Raw genomic sequence first — 24,110 nt, 5'->3', positions numbered from 1 at the left:
TCGCCCACCCCACCTCCAGCCACAGAAGAGCCGTGTTTCAGAAATAAAGAATTTAATAAGTAAGAAATTTAAGGGCGATCAGGAACTGTGGCTCCCAAAAATTAGTGTTCTTTCTCCTCTTCCAGCATATGGTTTAAAAACACTCTAGTAAGATTTCTCTTTTTTAATTCTATGGAGAAAATAATTTGTGGCTCAAGAAACTCTCATAACCATTCACAAGTGGCAGGGTGGGAGAGAGGGTTTATTGTAAATGTGTTCCACTCCTGGCTTCCCACGTGCTCAGCATTTATTAAATGGATCCCTTGGTCTTCCCGAGAATCTTTTTCTCCCATTCCAAGGCTCCAGAAGCTGGGGCACAAGAGTCAGCCGGGTCTTTCCGAGAGGGAGCACTGAAAATCCACATCCCACCACAGAGGTGCTGTGTGGCCTAGGGCAAGCTTCTTCCACTTCTGTGCCTCAATACCAGTCGCCTAATCGGAGGGAGAGGCTTGCCACAATGGAGCATGGTCAGTCCGCCCAGAGGTTCTGCTACTTGTCTGACAATGAGAGATCCCTTCCTGGTGCTGTGGCTTTCCCCTTTCTGCTGCTCTCGGGATGGCTGGAACATGTGCGAGGCCTGGGATGTCCTTGAAGTAGGCAGGCCAAATGGGGAGCTGGCAGCCCCTTCCCATCTGGATACCTTCCAAGGCAGGTGGAGCGAGAGGCTGAATTCTTATCTCCTATGCTCTCGACATGCCTTATTTATAGCCCCGCTGGCAAGAGCGAGCAGCTGGCTGGCAGCTGCATACACAGTTGGGGTAATCCAACAGAGCGGTCGGCCCTGCTCTGCTGCTGTCCCCTCTGGTCGGGCTGGGGGGCAGAAGACAGACAGGTAAGGGTCCCAGTTTCCTCCTCTCCCTTTCTTCTCCCTTGCTATCCTTCCTTCCCTGTGCCTGCATCAGCTCAGACACCAGTTGTGCAGGCTTCGTGCCCTGGGAGGGAGCTCTCTGGCACTGTGGACATGCAGACCCCAGCTGAGACCCAGCTGGTGCTGGCAGCTGCTCCCGCCAGCAGCATACCGCCTGCTCCTCGTGCTGCCTGTAGGGAAAGAACGGAAGCTGTTCTTCCCAAAGAGACGGCAGGTGCTGCAGGAACATAAAGAAAAGAACACGGGAGAACCCTCTCTGGGTGGGAATCGGGAATGTACACTGAGTTTTGAACACTGAAAATCTTTTTTTCAAAGAGGACAGAAAAAGAAAAAAAGTTATAAAATAAATGTTAGATGGGGGTGGGGGCGGGGGAACCACAGAGCTCTTGAGCTTTTACTCCCTGACGGCATTTCCGGATAGCCTGGGGTGAAAAGGCAAATTACTGATGAGTCTGATTACACTGTTTATCTTGTATGTTTGTACAAGAGGACGCCATACGGTTGATGGTTCCAAAGCACAGATAGCTGCTGTGTGCTACAGAAAGAAAATGCATTGCTGCTTCTCTAATTTCTAGAGCAGAATATATGCAAATTGCACAGTGGTCAGTAATGCTCAAGTCAATGGTGTAATAATGTTAATACTGATGGAATGACATATATACGATAATAAATGTCATACATATAAACATCTGCTAGCCAGATTGCATGCAAGGCACTCTATCAAGTCTAATCTAAAAAGGAAAAAAAGAAAAAGAGACTGTCAAACCAGTTTTTTTTTTTTAATAAAACTGAGGTCAAAGATAATATTAACACCTTCATTATAAGCTAATGTTATTTTATCAGGTATTTGCTTTATATATTTGTTGTTTTATTTGTTTCTTGAGGAATGTCATTTGAATTTTGTCTTACTGCTAGGTTTATCATAAGAAGTGCTATAATAAAGTCTATTACATTTGAGGTCCATCCTATTTTACAATGTGTTTAGTGGACTAGCCAATTAATCAATTCGAATGATTTCATTTTTGAAGCTCTTTCTAATATTGAGAAAATATTTCAGTGTATGACTTCCATGAAAAGTTGCCTCTTTTCCCATGAAGCATTCTCTGATTGCTCACTCACCCTCTTGCCTGTCTTTGAGCACATTTTTTACTTTCAGATTTCACCATTCTGCTTAGTGCTTCCAGAGTTCTCCACTGATTTCAGATCCTGGAGGCCAGGCCACCCTGTGCCTCTCCCTGCAGTCCCACAGCTCTTAATGGGGACCTACACACTTTCTACCAGTCTCTAAAATATTTTATATTTAAAGTAAATGGCCAAGAAACACTGAGTTTAAATCATCCTCTCCTCACTGTTAAGAAAACAAAATTCAACTGAGTCAATTATAAAGGTCTTATTGGCTTTATTCAGTAATTATGAAATCAGTCAGCATCCCATCTAGCAGACAGAAAGGAGCTTCAAGGAACTGTGCAAAATGTAAGACTTTTAGAGGCAGAAGGGAGCTGGAACAAAAAGTTATACTAGCAAAAAATGGGTTGGTTGTGGCAAGGTCACGTTCCTTTAAGGGGATGGCAGGGTCCACCAGGCTGCTGCCTTCCTAGTGCTGGTCAGGTGATTCCTGATTGACTGGTTTGAGGTTCCATTCTGGGAGGGGCTGAAGCTGTAATTAAGTTGTATCTTGGTTTGGTGATGTGAGTTTTAGTATAAGAGATTACATTTGGGGCTTGTTGTCTTGTTTGCAACACCACCAAAGAAAGGGGTGCAGTTATATTCATAGAGTTTATACTTTCTTTCTTTTCTTTTTTTTTTTTTTTTTACTATATGAGTATATGTTCACCATAGAGAATATAGACCGACAGAGAGGAAGGAATTGAAAATTATGAATTATGGGTAGTCTTACTACTCAAAGATAAACATTCATCATTTTATTGTTTATCTTAACTATTTCTTAATTCTAAGAGGTCCTTGATTGTAAGACCAACCATTAATTTAATACTAGCTTTAAAATAGAGGGGAAAAGTTCCCCTTTGTTGTACATTGATGTATTTTAAATCCAAAAATAATAAATTATGAGAGGAAATATAAATGAAAATTTGGGAATATATGTATATATATATACACGCACACATATGCATATATATTATATAGATATAACCAGGTTATTTGGTAATCAATTTTTTCTTCAATTTATAGTCATTGTACTTTCAATATGTATTCAAACTTTAATTCTTTGAAAATTGGTTATCTCTATATGACATGACTTCTTTAATTTAGCCAGGTTATTAAAATATTTATAATAGTCATATACACAGGAAGTAAAAGTAGAAACTGAAATTTAGGTAATTTTTATCAGAACATAACTTGTTCTGAAGTATGATCTAATGTTTCTACACTATTAATGCTACCAACCGATAGTGAAAACTCAACCATCTCGTGCCTTGATCTGCATGCTCCCAAAAAACTTGACTGATTTTCTTCATTATCATTGAGTTGTCAACCTTTCTTCACTTAGTCTCCAATATACCAAAATAAGGATGAAAAATAGAAACTAACATAAGTTCTGAGCAATTTAGTATTTAAGAGATGTATTTCATACATATCATTAATTTTTTAATGTATAAGCTTAAAAATAAAATCAATTTTAACTTTGAGGACAATTTTACAATTTGGGGCTTTGTTTGAATTTAAAAGATAAATTTATATAGAGAAGAGGAATAAAAATGTATTTTAACAGGAGAGTTATATTACTGTTGAAAAGTAATGCTGAAAAGTTAAGCTGAGTAAAACCATATCAAGGCAATGAAACAGAAAATATGCTCCATGTGTTTTATTAAGAAGGCTGTGTAATTAGATTTTAAAAGGAAGGTGCAAGAATTTCATTTTGGTCTTTAAGAAGTAGGCCTCCTTTGGCTATCTGCAATCCACCTGATTGTCATAAAGGGCAAGAGGGGAACATTTTCTGTCTGAGCTCAAGTCTGTGCTGATAAATCTACACTAATTTCAAAATGTCAGTCCATGGTTTAGCATGAACTCAAAGTAGAAAAATGCTTGATGTTTATTATTCTACTTCTCTCTAATTCATATTCTTTGTAGGGAGATAAAGTGGATATTATGAAGGCACAGAGGGTTATATGACAACATATTACATGAAATAACTAAAACGATAAGTGGTGCTATTGCCCAAAGTAGAGTATGGTTAAATTAATTGTGATTTTGCCACAGTATACAGTATAGACAACCATTGAAAAGTTCCCATAGAATTTATACTGTTAAAAAATCAGAGTACAAATCTATATTCATCATATATGATATTAACTGTATAATATATATGTATATATGTATGTATATGTATAAATACTGAAAAAGTATACTAAAATATATAAAATTATTGATTCTGAGGAATAAGAGTGGTAGTAATTTTATATTTCTCTGCATTTTAAATAGTTTGCTAAATTTTCCATGCTGAGACTAATTATGCAAGTTTTTTATTGCAAAACGCAAATATAAAGCATTCTAATTATTGCCTCCAATTAAAAAGAAAACTATAAATAACCAAACAGAATGCCCAGCCTCTTAAAAATAATAGCAAAAATTTATTGTATGATCACTATATCCAGGAACTATGTATTATCTCACTTAATGCTCACAACTACCTTATAAATATTATTATTATTATTCCCATTTTCAGATAAGGAAACAGGTTTAAAACAGTAATATCAACTGCAGAAGTTGCAACCAAGTTAAAAGTATGATCTGGCTTCAAAGACTTTGTAATTTAGTTGGCATTAGAATAATGTAAGAGCAATGTAAAAGCCAGGTGCAATGAACAGGGTGGTCTGAACAGCATACACAAATGCTATAGGAATTGTGGGTAGCAACCTTCTAGAACTATTTCTTGGAATAAGAAGGATCTGCTTGGATTAAAGCATATACAGAAAGAGATGTGGAGCCTCAAGGAAGTAAGAAATTATAGAAGGCTGAGATCAGTGGGGAAAAATGTGAACAATATGAATGTAGAAAAAAATTGAATTTGTCTTACCAGATGAAGGGTGTATCGTGCAGGTACAAGAAGATGTGCTAAATGTGTGTGTGTTGGGGTGGGATAGCAGTAACAACTTGGGGATGATGCCACTTGTGTTTTTTTTTTCTTTTTGAGACATTTTGAAAAAGCAACATTTTATATAAAAAAACATGAAAAGATCTCTTGGCTTGCGAAACTGGAAAAAAGAACTTCACTGTAAATAATTGGAACTAGAACTAATTCGAATTCCAAATTTAAAATAAAACAAAGCTCTGGAGAAAGAGGTAATAGGAAGTGGCATTTGAGGCATACCGCAAGCGCACACACACGCATACACATGCTTCTGTGATGCACACAGCAGCTCTGCAAGGAGTGCTCTGGTTTCCTCATTCATACACGAAGGCACCGGGGTGCTGAGACTTTTGTGTTTAGGGGCTCAGAGCCGGGAGGTTGGGAAGCAGTGCCAGGACTGACAGGCCTCTGACCAGAGACTGTTGAAAAGTCTCCACTGCGGAGAGAGGACTTCACCTTAAAAATGTGTGAGGGCTTTCGACTTATCCTTGATCTTTTCTTTTTTAATTCTCCCTTTATTCCTACCTTCTCGAGAGCATGGGAAGGGTGTTTGTCTCCTCAATCATGCCCCTGAGAGCTAGCACAGTGCCTTGCACACAGCAGCTGCCTATAAATATCTGCTGAACTAAATTGCTGTGTTTAATTCAGGCGTAAGCAGTGTTAGGAGTCAAAGGAAGGAGCCAGAAGTTTCTCTTGTTGCTACTAGCGTCCCCCTCCGTATTGACTTGAAAATGGGTTTGCAATTCAATCCCTACCCTTTGATACATGGCACAAGGAGATAATTACTGACCATAATAATGTCTTTAAATGGCATTTTATTGGGCAATAAACACTAATATTTGATTATAATGTATCTCTAAGGAATAAATTCTCTGCCTTGGAAGTTTACATTCACCACAGTCTGTGTGTACGAGTGTGTAAATGTGGTATGTGTCTGTGAGTGTGCATAAGTGTGTGGTGTGTATGTACGATGTGTGTATTGGGGGAAGGGAAGAGGTGGTAGATGCTAAATAAATTCTAAACACAGTAAACTTCTTTTTTCAAAAGCTCTCCCATTTGTTTAGAATCTCTTAAGTGAGAAGATTTTGAAAGTGCCTGAAACAAACTCCTTTTATAGGTGCCTCTTTCTCTACTCCTGCAAATTGAAAATGCAAAAATCCTATGAACAGGTGCAAATGTGTTGGCACTCACATTAACCAGCCTGGGCTACCACCCAAGCGAGGAAAGAAATAGTCATGACCACAATTCCATGTCTAAAATACCCTCAGATGGAAAAACTAAGGGCAGCAAGGAGGGCAAAGTGAGGATTTTCAAATTAAAACAGAGTTCTCAACAAGTCAGAAGGCTTGAAAATTCATAGTGGCAAGTTCAACATCATTTGAACAATGAAATTTGGGTAGAAGAATCGATAGACCCTTCAGCCACCTTTGTGAGGCAGCAGCCACAAATCCTCCAGTCTGGCTGGGGATTAGCCTGGCAGGGGCCTGGCAGCTTGCCCTGAGTGGTTTCTACTTTTGTATACAGCACTTCACTGTTTCCTGGGAAGCGACACAAACCTCTGCCAGCCTCAGGCAGAAGCAGTGGGGGAGCCCCAGAGGCCAGTGTGAGCTCACTTGAACCACAAGTCTCTTTTTAAAATTTGTTATCACATTCATAGCTTAAATTAGATCATGTCTCTCACCTGCTCAGAACTCTCCAATGGCTTCCTGAATCAAAACACAATCTAACGCTATGTCCACAGAGCTCAGGTGACCCAGGCCCCCAGAGTCTGGCCTCAAAGCCTTCCTTACCTCATCTCTCTCTAGGATGCTCCAGGCACAGTGCCCTCCCCCAACTGTGCCACACACAGCCCTGCCCCAGGGTTTTTGTACTTGCAGATGCCACCATCAGTCAGGCACTCCCCAGAAATCCACATATCTCCCTCCCCCCTCCTCCATTCACAGCACATCTGAGAGCCACCTCTGAACATCCCATCTAAAGTTACACTCTCTAGCTCCTGACCCTGATTTACTCCTGTTCGAAGCACTTCTCAGCTTGCACATACACACCCCCAGTTACATATATATATCAGTGTTTGTCTTTCCCCAATACAATGTGAGCACCAATTAAAGCAGAGACTCTATTTTGTCCACAGAGATGTGTCCAGGACCTATGACAGTGAGTAGCAGACCCTAAATAAGTATTTATTGAAAAATGAAGGCTCGAGTTCTTAGAAACCTTTTCACTGAAATTCATATATCATCATCCATCACAAAGTAGTCTTATCAGGATCCAAGTCTAACGCTCCCCTGCCCACAACTTAAACCTCATACCAAAAATTTTCATTACATTTGCATTTTATTGAGAAAAGTAGGAGCTGGAGGTCAGGCTGTCTGGGCTCAGCACTCAGGTCTGCCACCTACAATGTGCCCCAGTGAGACCTCGACTTTCCAGAAGTTCATCTTTAAAGTGGGGATAACAGCAAGAACCTCTTAAGGCACTTATAAGGATTCGACAAGGTAATAATGATGATAATAATCATAATCATAATAATAATCGTAATAATCATAATAATACAAGCTACCATTAATTGAGAGCACACAGCGTGTTCCAGAAAGTAACTATTATTATTCCCAGTTTACAGGTGAGGTAACAAAGTAAAATCCAGAAAAGTATCTTAACTAAGGAGCTATAGTTGCCGTATTCACTTCCTGTTGCTGCTGTAACAAATGACCCCAATCTGTGGTCTGAGAGTAATATAGATTTGTTATCTTATAGTTCTGGAGGTCAGAATTCTGAAATGTGTGTCACGGCTATAGTCCAGGTGTAGGCAAGGCTGGTTCCTTCTGGAGGCTCCTGGGAAGATTCTGTTTCTGGCCTTGTCCAGCTTCTAGAGGCCACCTGTGTTCTTGGGCTCATGGCACCTTCTTCCACCTTCAAGGCCAGAGTGTAACCTTCAAGCCTCTCTCTGATTCTGACTCTCTTGACTCCTCTTGCCCATAAAAGGACCCTTGTGTTGATCCCCGATAATCCAGGATCTTCTTCCTATATCGAGACTGTTAGTCTAATCACATCTGCCAAGTCTTTTCACAGATTCTGGAGATGAGGATGGGAACAGCTTTAGGAAGCCTTTACTCTGCCTTGCAGGTACTAAGAGGCAGTTCTGGGCTATTCCTAGCTCTAACCTCTTGCCTATGGTGCTGCTGGAGCGCATGGCACAGATTTTGGTGGTTAGCAGACCTCTTTCCCTTGGTTGTAATGGAGGGTGGAAAGCTTGGATCCCAATTTCAGACCTTGTACAACATTAAACAGAATGGTTTGTCCTCTGTGTCCTGCAGTATGTAGGATGCCAAAAAGTAACAATTAACTCTAAAAATCGTTTTATTTTATTGACATTAAGTTTTAAAATAATCAGTCTCTCTTCATTCTCACACATAGTATTGACTTTCAAGAAACCACAGACATTCCATCACAGTTGGTTGCAAAGTGGAAATGACAGCCCTTTTGGAGACAGGCCATGCTGCCCGTTGGGGACGTGCCCGGGGCAGTACTGGAACCACAGAAAGAGAACAGGTGAAGAATAACCCATTAACACCTGAGAGAAGCCAGGAAGTCTGGGTGACCTAGCTCAGGGCGGCCAATGAAGCACATGGGGTCCAGCAGCACAGGTGACCAGGGAAATGCCAGCTGGCGGCAGAGTAGCCTGATGCACCAGGAGCAAAGGGATGAGGCAGCCCTAGGAGGTGGTGATCGGCAGGCCTCTAATCAAAGTCATGCTGGCAGCCTGTGATGGTTCCAAGTTCTCAGGGGCTGGAATGAGCCCAAGGGTAGTTCCAGGACCCAGCGAAGTAGACAGTTCAGGACAGAGTTCTAACCCAGGAGAGAGGCAGGAAGCCAGACAGACGCCTTATGCGGGTGCAGAAGAAGCTGGGAATGGACTGCAGCTTGGAGAAGATGTCCACAGTTCAGCAAGGCCCCTGACTCTCAAGTGTGTGGCAGTTGAACTATGTCACATCTCACCTTGAGTGGCACCAGGCTGCCGATCATATACCCTCATCACCACTTGGGGATGGCTCAGGGGACACCAGGGTAGAAAGTGTCTGAAAGGGCTCAGTCCCTCTAGGTAGGAGGGCTCAGGGCAAGGCTTAGGTGGCTCCTGGATGACAGGAACTTGGTGGGACCATGAGTTTTAGGGATAAGTATCCAGTTGCATTATTCCAACCCTTTCCTTACTATGTACCTCACAGTGCTAGAAATTAGTGAATAAACACATGGACTATATGTTTTTGTGGCAAAGCAAAGGAATAATAATAATAATGATTATAATAATAATAATAATAATAATAATAATAATATGGGTTGTATGCCATAGACATAGTTTTCTCAATTATCCATATTTAGGGTGACCATAGAATTTACAGTTCAAACTGGGGCACTTTGAAAGGGAAAGAGAGCATTTTTAATAAGTGTGCCAGGTCAACATGTGGATACCCCTGCTGGGAAGGTTCAGTCTCAGAGCCTCAAGACTCATTCACATGCACCGAGGAACTAGTAAAGCTGCCTTGGCTGAGAACATACCCATTTAGAGGGACAAGTCAACCCCCATAAGCTTCCCGCAACCTCAGACATTTTTATTCCTTTCACGAGGAAGATAAGAAACCCTGAAGTATAGTTTATTATAAGGCACATCTAGAATGTGACCCCCTTACACTGACCGCCATGCTAAAATCAAATGTGTTTTTCTTCAAGAGACTATTGACCTTTGAAAGTTTCAAGACCCCACCTTGTAGCTTATTTCTTTCGTGACATTTTCCTAAATTGAGGTGCCTTTTTCTCTGCTATCATGCTACAAGTTTGTGAGGAAATCATGAGTTCACAAGGTCTCCTTTGCCTGAGTCCACCCTAAATGCAAGTTTTCCAACTAAGGGCTAATTTCACAGTTCTGAGTGAGCCATGACATCCATTTAGTGGAATAAGACCAACATATTTTTAACAATAAAATGAAATAAACCAGGAAAGAAAAAAAAATAGAATGAAGGGAACAGAAGACATCTCACATAGTAATTATATGAATTATTGCATAGCAATATTTTTCTAGCACTACGTGTGGGGCTCTGTGTAAAGATGTCCTTCCTTGTGCGGGCTGTCGTCAGAGAGGTGGGGATCACTGCTGGAAACCATATTTTCAGGTTTCCTTTTTCATCCACCTGGGTCCTCTCAGTACCAGGGCGCTCCCTCACTCCCACACACCCATTAGACACCCTTCTCTCCCTGCATAAGTCCTAGTTCCATCCGTTAGACTGGAGCCAAAGAAATGGTCCTACTTGATCACCTCTATAAACACAAGTCTTAAGGAAAAAAGAGGGCGGGGGGAACCCCGTGCCATTCACCAAAGAGTGAACAGGCACAGTGAGTAGTGACTTCGGAGAAGCTTAGATGCAGTCTGACTAATTATTAGGAGTTCCGCGTATCTCCTGCACATCTGCCCCCAGCCCCTGCACCATTTATGTCTCAGTATGGGAGTGCGGACTGTTTGTCTGCATTTGTTCCATCACTCTCCTTCTCTGCTGCAACATAGGCAAAGCACATCACAGTCTGAGGGCCTGGCCCCTTCTGCATTGAGTCGGGGTCTCTGCAGCAGGCAGCACTGGCCTTTCCGCCTAGTCTTTTTATTATTATTATTATTTGCAGAAGGGCTGAGGACAGCTGACTGGTTACCCCACATCAAAGGCTGCCTTTCATGACCTCTGGCTAAGGGATGGGAGAATTGGGAACCCTGTGCAGAGCAGAAGGGAGCAACCCTAGGCAAGACATCTGGAAGGAGAGATAAAGCAAAGTGCAAAGGTATTTTAATAGATGCGCTGTTTCCATTCTTTACCACGATTTCTCATTCTGGTTTCGGTTACTTTTGATTTGAATTGGGGAGCTCTACCCCTTGGTTAAGATAACTTAGATGCAATGGCTCTTCTACATCGAAAATGAATACTGAATTTTTGGAGTGGGCTGTGGTGGTGGTAAAGGGCTGAGACAGAGAGCACGTTGTCTTTCAGGAGGCCGGATTCTTTTCTCTTTGTTTTTTCTTACGGGAGTAGGGAACCTATGTTTCCAGGGCCCAGAGCACTTTGATAAATGCAGATGGCAAAACATTATGTCCACTGTCGATAGCCTCCAACAATGAAATGCGGTGGCTATTAAACTGTCAAAGAGGAAGGAGACACCTTTTAACCAGACAGGCAGGACGTAAAGATAAGCAGGCTTCCTGTTCCAGCAACGTGGTAGACTCATCTGAGTGTTCAAGCAAGTACTTCCTCTCTGTGCTACAATCCCTTCTCCTCTAAAATGCAGATAATGACATTTGTCAAGGGTTATTGTTTATGAAATATGCTTTTTGAAATCTTCACGTGCCTTCCAAATAATTGAAAGTCGAGGCACAATTTCCAAGTATTCAAAAAGCTTCACCTTGACTTTGCTGGAGCCATGGGGCTCTGTTGGCCTTTCCTAGCATCTGGGTAACACAGACTACCCCGTTCTGTGGCAAAATACAGAAGGATCCCCATCCCACTAGGGGCAGACATCAGAGAGAGGAAGGGGAGAGGGGCCCAGTGCACACACCCTCTACTTGTCCCCAGCTTTCCTCACCTACAATCGGGGTCTGCTGGTTGCCACATCCTTCAAGCTGCAAGAAAAGGCAAGCAGCAAGGGAGAAAAAGCTGGTGCTAACATAGTTGGCAAAAGCCTTTACTCTGGTTTCCTAGTTATCTGAGAGACACATGGTCCACTGAGGGGGAAAAAAAAATCAGAATGAAAAAAAGTCATTTTGCCACGATTTTAGTATCTTAGCCAGTGCAACCCGTAGTGTACATGATCCAGAAAATTGTTTTCTCAATCAATCAATCAATCAATCAATCAATCAAATTAAAAGGATACAACAATCAATCTGAAGATACATGGCGGCAGTATTAAACTGCAGATAGTATTTCATTTCATTGAGATTTCCTTCATCTGGGGCATTTCGTTATCAAAGTTCCATATGTGAGAACAAAAATAATTGGCAGAAAACATTATAATAGTCCTGATGTTTAAGTAGCTTATGGTTCATGTCTAATCTAAAGCTATATTCCTATAATGAAAAAGTAAATGAAATCATGAGGAAACTATAAATCGAACAAAAAAAAATTTGTCCTTGTATATGACCCACTGTTTCCATCACAATTTTGCTTCCTCAGTATCTTTATCTTATCTGAGAAGCACCAACTATCTGTTTAAACTGGGTCCTGCCGATTGGTGCGCACATGTCCATATATGACATTTACTTCCACATCCATCTTGCCACCAGTTTGGGGAGACCAGGAATTAGAATTTACCAGACTCCTTATTAGTCTCACAAATGACAGCAACATCTTAAAAACCCAAAGCAAAAAAGCAAACAAGTTACAAACATGAACAAACCACACATCTTTAAACCAAAATGGCTGTTTCTTACTATTACTTTCCCTTCTGATCCTCAGCACAGCCTGGACAAGCATCTAGTTGTGTGGGCCCCTACCTAGTGGTGGAGGGCCTCACGTGTGCTGGGCACAGCAATCCTGTCTGTCATTCTTTCCTGGGGCAAGTCCTCTGGGCTGACCCTGTACTCAATAGCAGGACCTTAAGAGAGGCAAAACACTGGTGGGAACAAACAAGACTTTGTATTGAACTCTGGTCTAAATATAAAATAGTAGCATGATGAGGAAAAAGTTTGTCTTTTCTATTAAACCAAAAAAAAAAAAAAAACAAATCTGAGAACTAAATCATAGAATGCAAGTCCCTGAAGGCAGCGACTGTGATTTCCAAGACCAGCACAGAGCTCTGCCTTCTGCATGGTACGCAGGCTCTGATTTAACAGTGTGATATCGACGTAATGAGAGGGGACAAGCGCATCTTGCTGCCCAGGATTTGAATTCATGTTTTGACTTTAGGCTTTCTGTAGAGACGCTATGAACACTCTCACCTGACACTCTGCGCCCAGCAACCAGCATTCAGCTTGCTGGCCTCCTCCCTCTTAATCCCAGCCCATAACCTCAAGCAGAGCAGAACCTACCACAAAGCCCCAGATGCCTAGACTCAATCAAGTTGACCAGGACTCTGTTCCGGGCACGCCACATGAAGCTAGTCATTCTTCTAGTCTACTGAAAAACTGGTGACTATGGGACAGGGTCTACGTTCATCTTATTCCCACTTGAAGGCCTTGTTTATCAAGGGGATCCCAGACCACATGGAATCCAACAAATCTTCATCTCTCCTGTGATTCTGACCTATGCATCACGCAGGGCCACTGAGCCACCACTAGCCCCGCACAACTCCAAGGGCCCTGTTCTGCAGCTGGGTGGTTCAACAGTGCTGGGGGAGACATGCTTCCCCCTTGACTCCCAAGCCTTGCCCTTTTAGCTCCTCCTCAGCCATCCCTTTTTCTGCTTGTGTCCATCAGACTCTCCTTGTGTTATCATTAGTTTTGAGTAATTTGCTCCAATAATGAACGGAGGTGTTATGGGGTAAATTTGTCACCCCAAAATTCAGATGTTGCAGTCCTAATCCCATGTACCTTGGAATGTGGCCTAATATAGAAATCGGTTTGTTGCTGATATAATTAGCTAAGTTGGGATGGGCCCTAATGCAATACGACTGGTGTCCTTATTTAAAAAGAGGCAGGGTGGATATTTGGACAGACCTGCAGGCTAGGAGAACTCCATGTGAGCATAAGACAGAGATCAAAGCAATGTGTTCACAAGCCAAGGAATGCCAGAGATGGCCAGTGGACCACCAGAAGCAGGAGGAAAGGCCTGGAGTAGATTTTCCCTTGGGGCCTCCAGAAGGAACCCACCCTGCCAATACTGTGAACTTGGACGTCTAGCCTCCAGAACTGAGACACAATAGTGTCTGCTGTTTAAACCCCCAGTCTGTGGTATTGTTGTAGCTGTCCCAGCTGATTAATACAAGGGCTATCTAGTGGCATCTGTCTCAGGAAGTGAGGGATTCTCCTCTTGAGACCTTGACCAGCACAGCCCTGCCGCCCTTCACCGGACAATCTCCCCTGGCTGTTGTGGGCATCCAGTGAGGCTGAGCTCTGCGGCCTTTCTGGTGTGTGCATACAGGCACATCTAGTTTATAGCAGGCAAATACTGGATAAAAGAATAAAATACCCATATATGTCTATACCAAGGAACCATGTGTGTTCATGTACCTCGTAGAGAGGTGTGTCCTTAAAGAAGAAACCACACTACTCGCCTTCACAAGCCTTACCCACCGTCGTACGCATAAAATTGGAACGTGTGGAACTGAAGCTGCACGTTGGACCATCTTAATTAAAGTAAATAGGTGATGGTACCTGGTTTTATGGGCCCAATTTTCTTGATATTTGAGACTCTGACTCACCTGGTCACGAGATCAAATTTCTCTACTAGTTCTTGTTGGTGGTGTTTCATACCATGGGTTTCTATGGCTTATTTCAGCAGGAAGAATAAGAGATTTCTGTTGGGAGGAGTGTGTCTCTGTGGTCCAGTCGGTTTGCTCCAGTGCTCACCTGTCTGGCTGCTCCACCTTTCAAACTAGAAGGCCAAAGATTCAGGACAGCCATCTCTCTCGGCCCAACTCCATCTCCACAATGGACCTTGAGTGGCCTTCCATCGCCATGAGTAGAATCTAGAGAACGGAGAGGAGACATGAGCTACACATGTTGCGTGTAACTCCACCACTTACTTAAATGATTGAATTCAGTCCACTCCCACCTCCATTAAAAATAGACTAACTTCCCAACACACAGTGGTTTAATTCAGTGGTTCTTCATGTGTGGTCCCTGCACACCTGAGTCCCTCTCAAAGGGTTTGTGAGGTCAAAATTAATTTCTTCATAACAGTAAGATGTCAATTGCCTTGTTCACCGTGTTGACATTTATATGGGCACAAAAGCAGTGGTGGGAACTCCTGTGTCTTAGCGGAAATCAAGGTGTCAGGTCCTTTACCTCTCCTCTCTGAGGGTCTCCACCTGGGCCTGAGAATTAAATTGACGTGAGCAAATTAACAGAAGAAAAGCACATAGACTTTTAAACGGACATGGGAGCTACCAGAGGAGAATGAAGACACAATGGCATGGCGGAGCCTATGTGTTCATATGCCAGATTGAACAAAAAGAGGCAATTGTGAAAAAGTAATAAAAATATATGAGGAAGCTAAAAGAAGATAAGATATATTTTATCAGAGTTTACTTGTACAGATGTCTCTCGGCCTCAACTCCTGGTCTCTGGTGATAAGAATCTTTCTTTCCTCCTGGTATAGCGAGGGAATCTTTCTCATGAGACTTTCGTCTCCAATTCCAAGAAGAAAAGAGGAGACTATTCTAGTACTTGCTGTTTCCCAAGTGTCTTTAACTCAAAATCATCCTTATGCCCAAATGACATGTTTTTGGTGTCATATTCTGCCACCCTTGACTCCAAACAATGTTGATGGTCATCACATTCTCATCACAAAGCACTAGTAGGAAAAAAAATTTTAAAAAGAGTCCCATGTCACTTCAGAATGACCTTGATGAAATGGTAAAAATGGCTCATTTGATTAAATCTGGGCCTTTGAACACACATGTTTTTAATATTCTGAGTGACCAAAGAGAAGGCATAAAGCACTTCCACTCAGGACAAGGGATGATGGTTGTCTTGGAGGAAAGCAGTTGTGCAATTATTCAAGTTGTGAGTTGATAAAATGCATATTCATTTTTACTCAAAAGAACAAATGACAGATAAACTATAGGTGTTCAGGTTTTGGTAGCAGATATTTTTTCAGAAATGAACACAGTATGTAAGCCTGTCATTATAAGGAAAATAACTGGCAGTATTTTTTTCAAAGATAAAACTTGATTCTTCAGTCAAAAACCAGCATTTGGAAACCATAGATCTGCCTGCGTGAGCTTGGCAGCTTCCCAATAAAAAATGGCTTTTCTGATGAGATGTGTACTGATCTCAGTGAATACGCTTTGTTGACATTGGATAATGAAATGTCAACATTTGGAAGATCACCGCAGCCAATATTTTCTAAATATTATCCAGAAAATGTAGGTAAAAGACCCATTTCAAGTTCCAGATAGACCAAGTGACTTTTAATGAGAGAGAATATGAAAAGTTTATTGATGTGGTTTCAAATTCTACATTGAAACTAATCTTTAAGAAACTACCACTTGACTGAAACTAATATAAAATAGTATTGAATGTCAAAAAAAGAAAAGGAACTACCACTTGTCAAATTTTGGTGTAGTATGGAATATATATATCTATATATAGAATTATCTGAAATGGCTATAAAAATATTCTTCTCTTTTCCAACTACATTATCTGTGAGAGTCTGCATTTCTTTCATACAGTTCAACTAAAACCACATATCTCAATGAATGCAGAAGCCGATATGACAATGCAACTATCCAACTGTCTCCTCTTCAACCAGATATTAAAGAGATCTGCAGAAATGTAAAACAAAGCCATTCTTCTATTTGTTTTGTCATTTAAAATATTTTTTTCATGACAAAATTATGTAACATGTAATGGTTTATTATTGTTCTTTGTAAATAAATTACTTTTTCAGTTGGTCAGTTTTAATTTCTAATAAAATAAAAATTGGTAGATAGAACTCACATAATATAAAAATGATTGGGATCCTGAATAATATTAAAGTGAGTGAAGGGTTCTGAAAATAAAATATAAAATTGAGTCACAGATGTATCTTTTGGCTTAAACAATCCAGATGATTGTGTCTATGTGCTGGGTTCCCACCACGGAGCATCATGCAATTTGAATGACCCCCGGCTGCTTAACATGGAGGTTCAAGAAGCAAGAAATCCTTCAGAGATGGATGACTCCCTTGTGCTTTTAAGGAATTTGCTTTAATTACTACTTTTTTTTTTTTTTTGGTTCTATGTTAGGAACAGCTTTTTATTGGGCTCACTTTCCTAACACATGCTAATGTGGTTTTCATAGACACAGTTTTTTCTTGCAAACTGTCACAGATTATCCCACTGCCTATTGTAAAGTCCCTTTCCATTTCTAGTTGACAGCGTCATTGAAATTGATTATTTGAAGACATTGTTTAAGCCATCTTTGCTGTAATAAGGGAGGCCAAATATTTATTGTTTCATTTTATTTACTAGATCATTAATGCACATGGTAAAAAATTCAAAAGGTACAAAAGTAGTTCTCCTCTCAACTTCCATTCTCCCATCTCCCAGTTCTCTTCCCTGGAGGCAAATATGACAACCAAGTCCTGTGTATTCCTCCAGAGATATGCTAGGCATATCTAGTGAACATGCATCCTCTTCTTACACACTACTGGTAGTGTACCTACACAATGATTTGCATCTTGCTCTTTTCACTAACACTCTTTCTGAACAAGAAGCAGCGCTTAGCTTAGTTGCTAACTGCTAGAATAGCTCCAGAAAGAGGTGGTGTTTTTTCTTTTAAAAGAGAATGAAAAAGAAGAAAACAGACAGAGAGTGGAAAGTTTCCTTTTGGTGACTAAAAAAAAAAAAAAAAGATTTTATGCTTCTTGATTTTGGAAATTTTTCTGTCCATTTTTGTCAGGAGAGTAAAGCAAGAAACAAAGAGAAAGAGGGCGGGGTGGGGGGTAGTGAGAGAGAGAGAGAGAGAGAGAGAGAGAGAGAGAGAGAGAGAGAGAGAGAGAGAGAAGGGACATGGAAAGGCTTTGCCTTTCTCTTTTGAGTTTACTTCTTGTGCCAGTTGAGAAGGAGGAACTCTAAGAAGAGGTAGTGAGTGTTCAGAAATGGTGACAGTCAAATGACTTGCCCGGGAGGCAGTGTGGAAGGGAAAGAACCAATCAGCAAGTTTTGGAGTCAGTCTCCTGATTTGAATTCTGTCTGCACCATTAACTCTGACTTCAAACTCATTACCCTGAGCCCTGTCTCCTTATCTGTGAAACCAACCTATATTCCTTTCTTTTATTCTCTACAGACTTCTTGCACTATCATTACCACATCCTTGATTGCCCTTGACTTCAACCTACTGAAATCTGGCTTCTGTCTCTCTCACTCCACTGAAACATATTTCAGAAGTCACTGCAACCTCCCTGTTGCAACAGCCAGGGAACTCCTAGCAGCGCCTACCTCCTTCAGCACTTTTGGACACTACTATTTAAAATATTTTAATCATTGGTGTCCCACCCTCTCTCCTGGTGCCCGCCTACCTGATTGAGAATCCTTTCTCAACTGTCTATGTGGACGCTGCCTCCTCTGCCTGTCCCTTAAACTCTAGAGGCCCCTGAAACTTACCCTTTTACCCATTCCTCACAATCCACATCCCCTCCTGGGTGATTTACTCACTCTAGTGGTTTTTTGTTTTTTTGTTTAACTATCGTTTTGCTAGTGAACCCTCTACATTGCCAGCTCTGAACTTGCCCTAGCTTGTTCATACAGGTTTGGGTAAATTTGCTCTTTGGATGGACGTCCCAAAATGATTCAGTTTCAATAGGTCTAAACTGAATTCATCTTCTCCCACAAACTTGTTTTTTCTATTTTCCTGAAGCCTGTCAAGTAGAAAGAACTCTCTTTTACTCTGGGGAAGGTGAGCCTTTTTGTTCTATTCAGGCCTTGGATTGTTCAGATGAATCCACCCCTATCTTTCTCAGCTCTACTGAGTCTACTGATTCACGTGCCAATTACATTGCAGAAACACCTTCACAATAATGCCCAGAATAATGCTTGACCAAATAACTGGGCACCCCATGACATATAAAATTAACCATCACAGACCCTCAGGTTGGGCTAAGGGCTTTTCTTGTGCTGCCATTATTTTCTGCATATACACTTTCCATATCATTTTTTTTTTTTACTATCTTAGCCATTTTTAAGTGTACATGTCAATAGCATTAAATATATTTACAGGCTGAGGCTGGGACTTGACCTGAAATTATATCCCTGTTTAGCTTTCTCTCCTTCCCTGTCCAGTTTCCTCACTTCCAACATCATTGGGCAAAGGATCTCCAGAATATTTTTACCTTGCAAAACTTGAAACCTGTACCCATCGACTAACTCTCCATCTCTCTTTCCCCAGACCCTGGCAGCCAGCATTCCACTTTCCATCTCTATGAATTTGACTACTCTATGGACCTCATAAAAGTGGACTCATATAGTATTTGTCTTTTGTGACTGGCTTATTTCACTTAGTATAATGTCCTCAAGTTTCATCTATGTTGTAGCAAGTGTCAGAAAATCCTTCCTTTTTAAGGCCAAGTATTATTCCACTGTGTTTTTCATTCATCCATTGATGGAGACTTGAGTTGCTTCCACCTCTTGTCTATTGTAAATAATGCTGCTTCAGGGTTGCAAATGCAAATACTTCTTTGAGACTCTGCTTTAAATTTTTTTAGAGATATATACCCAGAAGTAGGATATCCATATCTTAACCCTGACCTGATCTTGGGATCTCATCCTAACCCAGCTGGCTCCCTCCCTTCCGGTTACACTGGACTCTGAAAGGGATAGGCTGAGTTTTTTTCATCTATGTGGCATTGTGAGGATGAATCACTTAGCAAACAGCAAGTTCCTGCTGGCTAATTTCCTCCCCCACATACCTCAATCCAATTGCTATGAGAAGGATGTCATATGAGCTTTTATTGTCAGAATAGCCTTAAGTTCCAGGATTTTTCACAAATTCTTTATTTTAAAGATTAAGATTTTTGGTGAGTAGAGAAAAAGAACTCTAACTAAAACCAGGAAAAAGAGGCAAAGGCTATTAGTAGCGCTTGAAAAGATTTAATCAGAAGGAAATGTCGTTTATTACTTTATACTTTGTTTTCTTTAAAAGTTTACTCTAAACATGACAAGAATTGATCTTTGATAATACTTTTTCTAAAGTTATCATTTGTTTTTATTTTTTAAATTTACATTTTAAAACTTTAACTCAAAGCTAATACTAGGAAATTATGCTAATGTCTTTTATTTTGTCTACAGTTTAAACGTAGTGGGTGTCATTCTGCCTTAATTTTAGGATCAGTTTTATTGACTGAGATGAGAATGAATGAGTCTAATTATCTGAAGTGATGATGGTAATGTACATATGTGCCCACAGAGGCCCATTTGAAATTCTTTCATGTTGGTTCATATTACTGCTCCCTCCCTTTACATTTTACGAGGATTTAACAAGCTATAGGCTCAGGGCCAAAATGGTGGGCATTTTATAAATGATGGAATAAAATTTGGAAAGCTTAAAATAAAAGTCTTCTATATACTAGACCCGTGAAATCTTACCTGCGATTGGTTTAATAGGCAGTGTGTCACTTCCTAAAATAACTAAGCGTATTTCTATCACATAATTTTTTCTAAATGCTCACAACCGTCACCACTGCCTCCTGTACTTGGCTTTGTAGCAATGCTAATTTCTATCAGATGGAATTACTCATTTCACTGCTTCTCATTTCGGTTTTTCTGCCATTTTTCCACCTCTGTGGACCCCTCTGGTTGCCAGCATAATAAAAACACAAGCTGATACATGATGCGCATACCACACACTTCTCTCTGGTTGCTTGTGCCAAGAAACCCTTCTGGTCTGAGTAAGACAACCCAAAATGTTGGTTTTGGACACCACCAACAATCAGCAGTGTAATATATGACACACTTCCCAGCGATAAGCAGTCAGAATAGACTTCAAAGACATTGCCCTAATAAATCTGCTGGCAGGCAGCTGACTGACATTCAGAGAATCTCTCAGTTAAAGTGGGCTGTGCCGACCTGGGCTAACCTTCACCTTAACCTTTTCCTCTGCCAGCCCAGCCCTAGACTTCCAGATGTAAAGAAGAGAAAATAATTCCTTCTGCAGCTATTCAGGGTTATTTTTCTCATCAGGGCACATGCCCAGATATTGTCAGGACCGTGAAAGAAAGCAGACAGGCCAGGCTTCTAGAAGGTGAAGGAGTTGCCAATAAAGCTACGCTGGGTTTCTGACTTCCTAGGTCTTCTTCCAGCTGGCAAGCTACTCCCGTTCGGGAGACAAAAGTCATGCCACCCTCTGCTCTCCTGCGTCCCACCCTTGGTGTGAGCCCTCAACTCTGGGTCCAGCCTCTTGAATCTGCTTCCAGATTTGCCAGGGGGTGGATGGTAATCTCGGGGTCTCCACCCAAGCCTCTTAACCAGGCCAGGGTTCCTGGTATTTCTCGCCCTCTGGAATGCCCCTTCATGCTGGTGAACTCTGCCTCAGGCCCTGGTGTTAGGAACCAGGCAGGAGTCGGCTTGTTCTCCTGGCTCAGACACTGGGGAGGGCTCTGCCAGGCCGAAGCTTTTTGTCTGCTCCCATGGGAAAGAGCAGCATGTGCTTTTCCAGTTTGTCCCAGGCAGGCAGCTCTGAGACTCCAGGGTAGTCAAGGATGATCGTCAGATGGCTTCAGGCTGGATTTTGTGTCCTCTCTCTGCCTCCTCTTTCTGGGACTAAGTACCTTGATAGGCATTTAAACAATAATATCACATTATTTACTGCATGTCATAAGCAGGACTCTCCGTAACAAAAGACTGAAGGGTAACTTTTGTTAGTCCTAAGCACAACTACCTCAACAAACTTTATGTAACAAAAATGTGACATTTAACGTTAACTCGGGAGCTGACCTAAACCAGTAAACACCCCCCTCCCCCTTCCTTAGTATGCAGTCTTGCTGGGATTATAAAATCATGGCCTCATGTCTGAAGTCAAGTTGGAAGCTAAGTCCTGGGAGAGTTTTGGGTAACTGCAGCTCTTAACTCTGAAACCATTCTTGACATCCAGGTGAATAGTATCCAGCACCTCATTTGCCCACATAAATTAACTAGTCAGGTATAGGCTTCTCGCATGTTTCCCAAACAGAAGCTTCCTTTCACTTCCTTTCAACATGTCTGTCTCCTTCTTTCTCTCGCTTTTCTGTTTTACCTGCCGATGGTCTGTCTCCTTCCATTCTCACTGGAACTTTCTTCCCAGCGGGCTTCTGTGGTTCCTTCTCTATGTCCCAAAGCCTTGTCTCACGTTGACATTCTCCTCCTTTGGGCCACAGCCCACCTCATGGGAGGTGTTCCACACTCCTGGTGGCTGCCACGGGCTCTCCTGGTCTCCCGGCCACCACCGCTCTGTCACCCTAGCATCACATTGGAGGTGAAGCCCTGTGAAAACCACCTCTCTAGAGTTTCAGACGAAAAGGGGAAGAAGTGAATCTTCCAAGACTCTGAGTCTGAATCTACACCCCTCTTCCCTTCCTAGACAAAAATTGCCGCCATATCAACAATCAAAAGAAAAGTTTGTGGTAACAGTGGTGATGAATGGTTGCACCCTACACTCCGCATTGTAGAATCAGGGATGTCAGGTTTACATTCATTGACTATCAGCCAGATTAGTTCCACTCAAGCAAGGAGACACTGTCCCTATCTATTTATTGTGCCCCCCTTGCAAATGAGCAAGAGAGGTCTGTCCACAACAAACAAATTCTCACTGTGGAGGTGTACTCCCCTTAAGTAAAGCCTGCAAGTGCAAAAGTGCTGGCTCCTGTCTTGGTTGGGAGGTGACTTGGGGCTGCTTGCTGATGGTTATACAAAAAATAAGATTACATGGCTTGGAAAGCCCCCCACTTGGCACTGTGATATGGATGGCAACAGTCAAGGAAAGAATAAGCTTATTCATCTGTCTACCTTTGGTACTGTTTATACCTCAGTAATGTGAGTGAATGAAGGAAATAGACTAGTTTTTCTTCCTTGAAGTATGTATGATTGGAGGGAGATGAGCCGTGCGCTCCTTTCTGGGCCCATCTCTGCAGCCTGCCTACCAAAAGCACACTGCAAGGCTAGGGGCTCCTCTTCCAGCTGAGTTACTGCTAAATGGGCAAGTGCAAGTAGACCCACTTTTGGCCTGCGATGTGTGCTCCTGCAGCCATAGAGCGGAGAACCTTAACAGGTTTCTGTGGGAGACAGAATTTTTGTTTTGTATGTTCCCATTGGAATAGATAGACTTTTAAAAAAACTATTCACTAGAAAATCAAACATGCCCCAAGTATTATTTAGATGTGAACACTGTATTTAGTCGCTAAAAATGAAGACCGTGGCTTTAGTTTGCACAAGGATGTAGAACTTTAAGGAAATCCCTCAGAGGACATGGTGCTTAGTAGTTGAGTAAGGCTTGGGGGGCGCGGGGGGCGCGGTGGGGGGGAGAGCAGTGCAGGGGCAGATCAGGAGATGCAGCCCCATCTCATGGAGCTCTGTCTCATGTTGACCCTTAAAGCCTCATTTTCAGCCTCGTGCAGTACTTCCACTACCACGGGGAAGTTCCCACCCTTCTGCTTTGCTTTAGTTCAGGTTGTTTGTAAGTTGGATCTCTGCAAAGCCCAGAGATCCAATTTGCAAACAATTGCCTGAATGGGCAGTGGGCTGGATTTCTTTGGTTCAAGTAGACTCGCATGCGTCCTTGTATGGCAACTCTATATTTGTTTAGGAATTTTTCAGGAAACTATAATTGAATTTCATAAATACGAACCAAAATGTAAATGACAGAGAATATAGAAATGAATGTCCCAGTCCTTGCCCCTAAAGGATCACACTCTTTCCTCTGTTGTTATAAATGAGGGAAAGATGAGATAATATGGAATGATCAAAAATGAGGTTATCCATGGGTACCCCACACAGCCTTTCTAGGGGAGACACTTCATCTTTGTTTCAATGGATAAATAGCAGTTTGCCAGGAGTGCAGAGTGAAGAAAGGCATCTTCCTCCGCTGACTACAGGTGGAGCATGTGGGAGCAAATGGAATGAGCTGGAAGGGGTCTCAAAGATCGAAGCCCCTGCTCTCCTGACCTGATAACAATCCAAACATATTTTTAGAAAAATAAACCTCTCAAGTGTGTCCTTCCTCTGCTTTTTTTCATGACTTGGACACTCGAGGGGTCAATTTTAACACAGGGAAACAGCCACCACGCAAACAGGGCGGGAGAGAGAACTGAGTCCATCGAATGTTAATGAGGCAGGGAGGTGGGTTACGGCAAGGCCATCTGCAAGATGGAAATATAATTTCAAGTTGTTGAAAGGAAGGCAAAAAAAATAAAGAAAGAAAAAGAAAAAGTCATCTCAAATTTAAGAACGTTTTTCAGGTATCCTATGGTAATT

At 41.7% G+C, this 24,110-nt stretch overlaps 1 protein-coding gene across 1 annotated transcript in view; it reads left to right on the top strand.

The window, feature by feature from the left end:
- Positions 1-763: 763 nt before the first annotated feature.
- FHL2 (four and a half LIM domains 2) overlaps positions 764-24,110 on the top strand; it is a 65,402-nt gene continuing 42,055 nt past the window's right edge. Inside the window, exon 1 of the mRNA XM_016142280.2 lies at positions 764-871. The gene's annotated coding sequence lies outside the window, so the exon portion shown is untranslated. The remainder of the gene's footprint in view (positions 872-24,110) is intronic.

This window comes from Rousettus aegyptiacus, unplaced genomic scaffold, assembly GCF_014176215.1.
Source record: "Rousettus aegyptiacus isolate mRouAeg1 unplaced genomic scaffold, mRouAeg1.p scaffold_m13_p_7, whole genome shotgun sequence".
Taxonomy (NCBI): Eukaryota; Metazoa; Chordata; class Mammalia; order Chiroptera; family Pteropodidae; genus Rousettus; species Rousettus aegyptiacus.
This window is presented reverse-complemented; position numbering and strand designations above follow the sequence as displayed.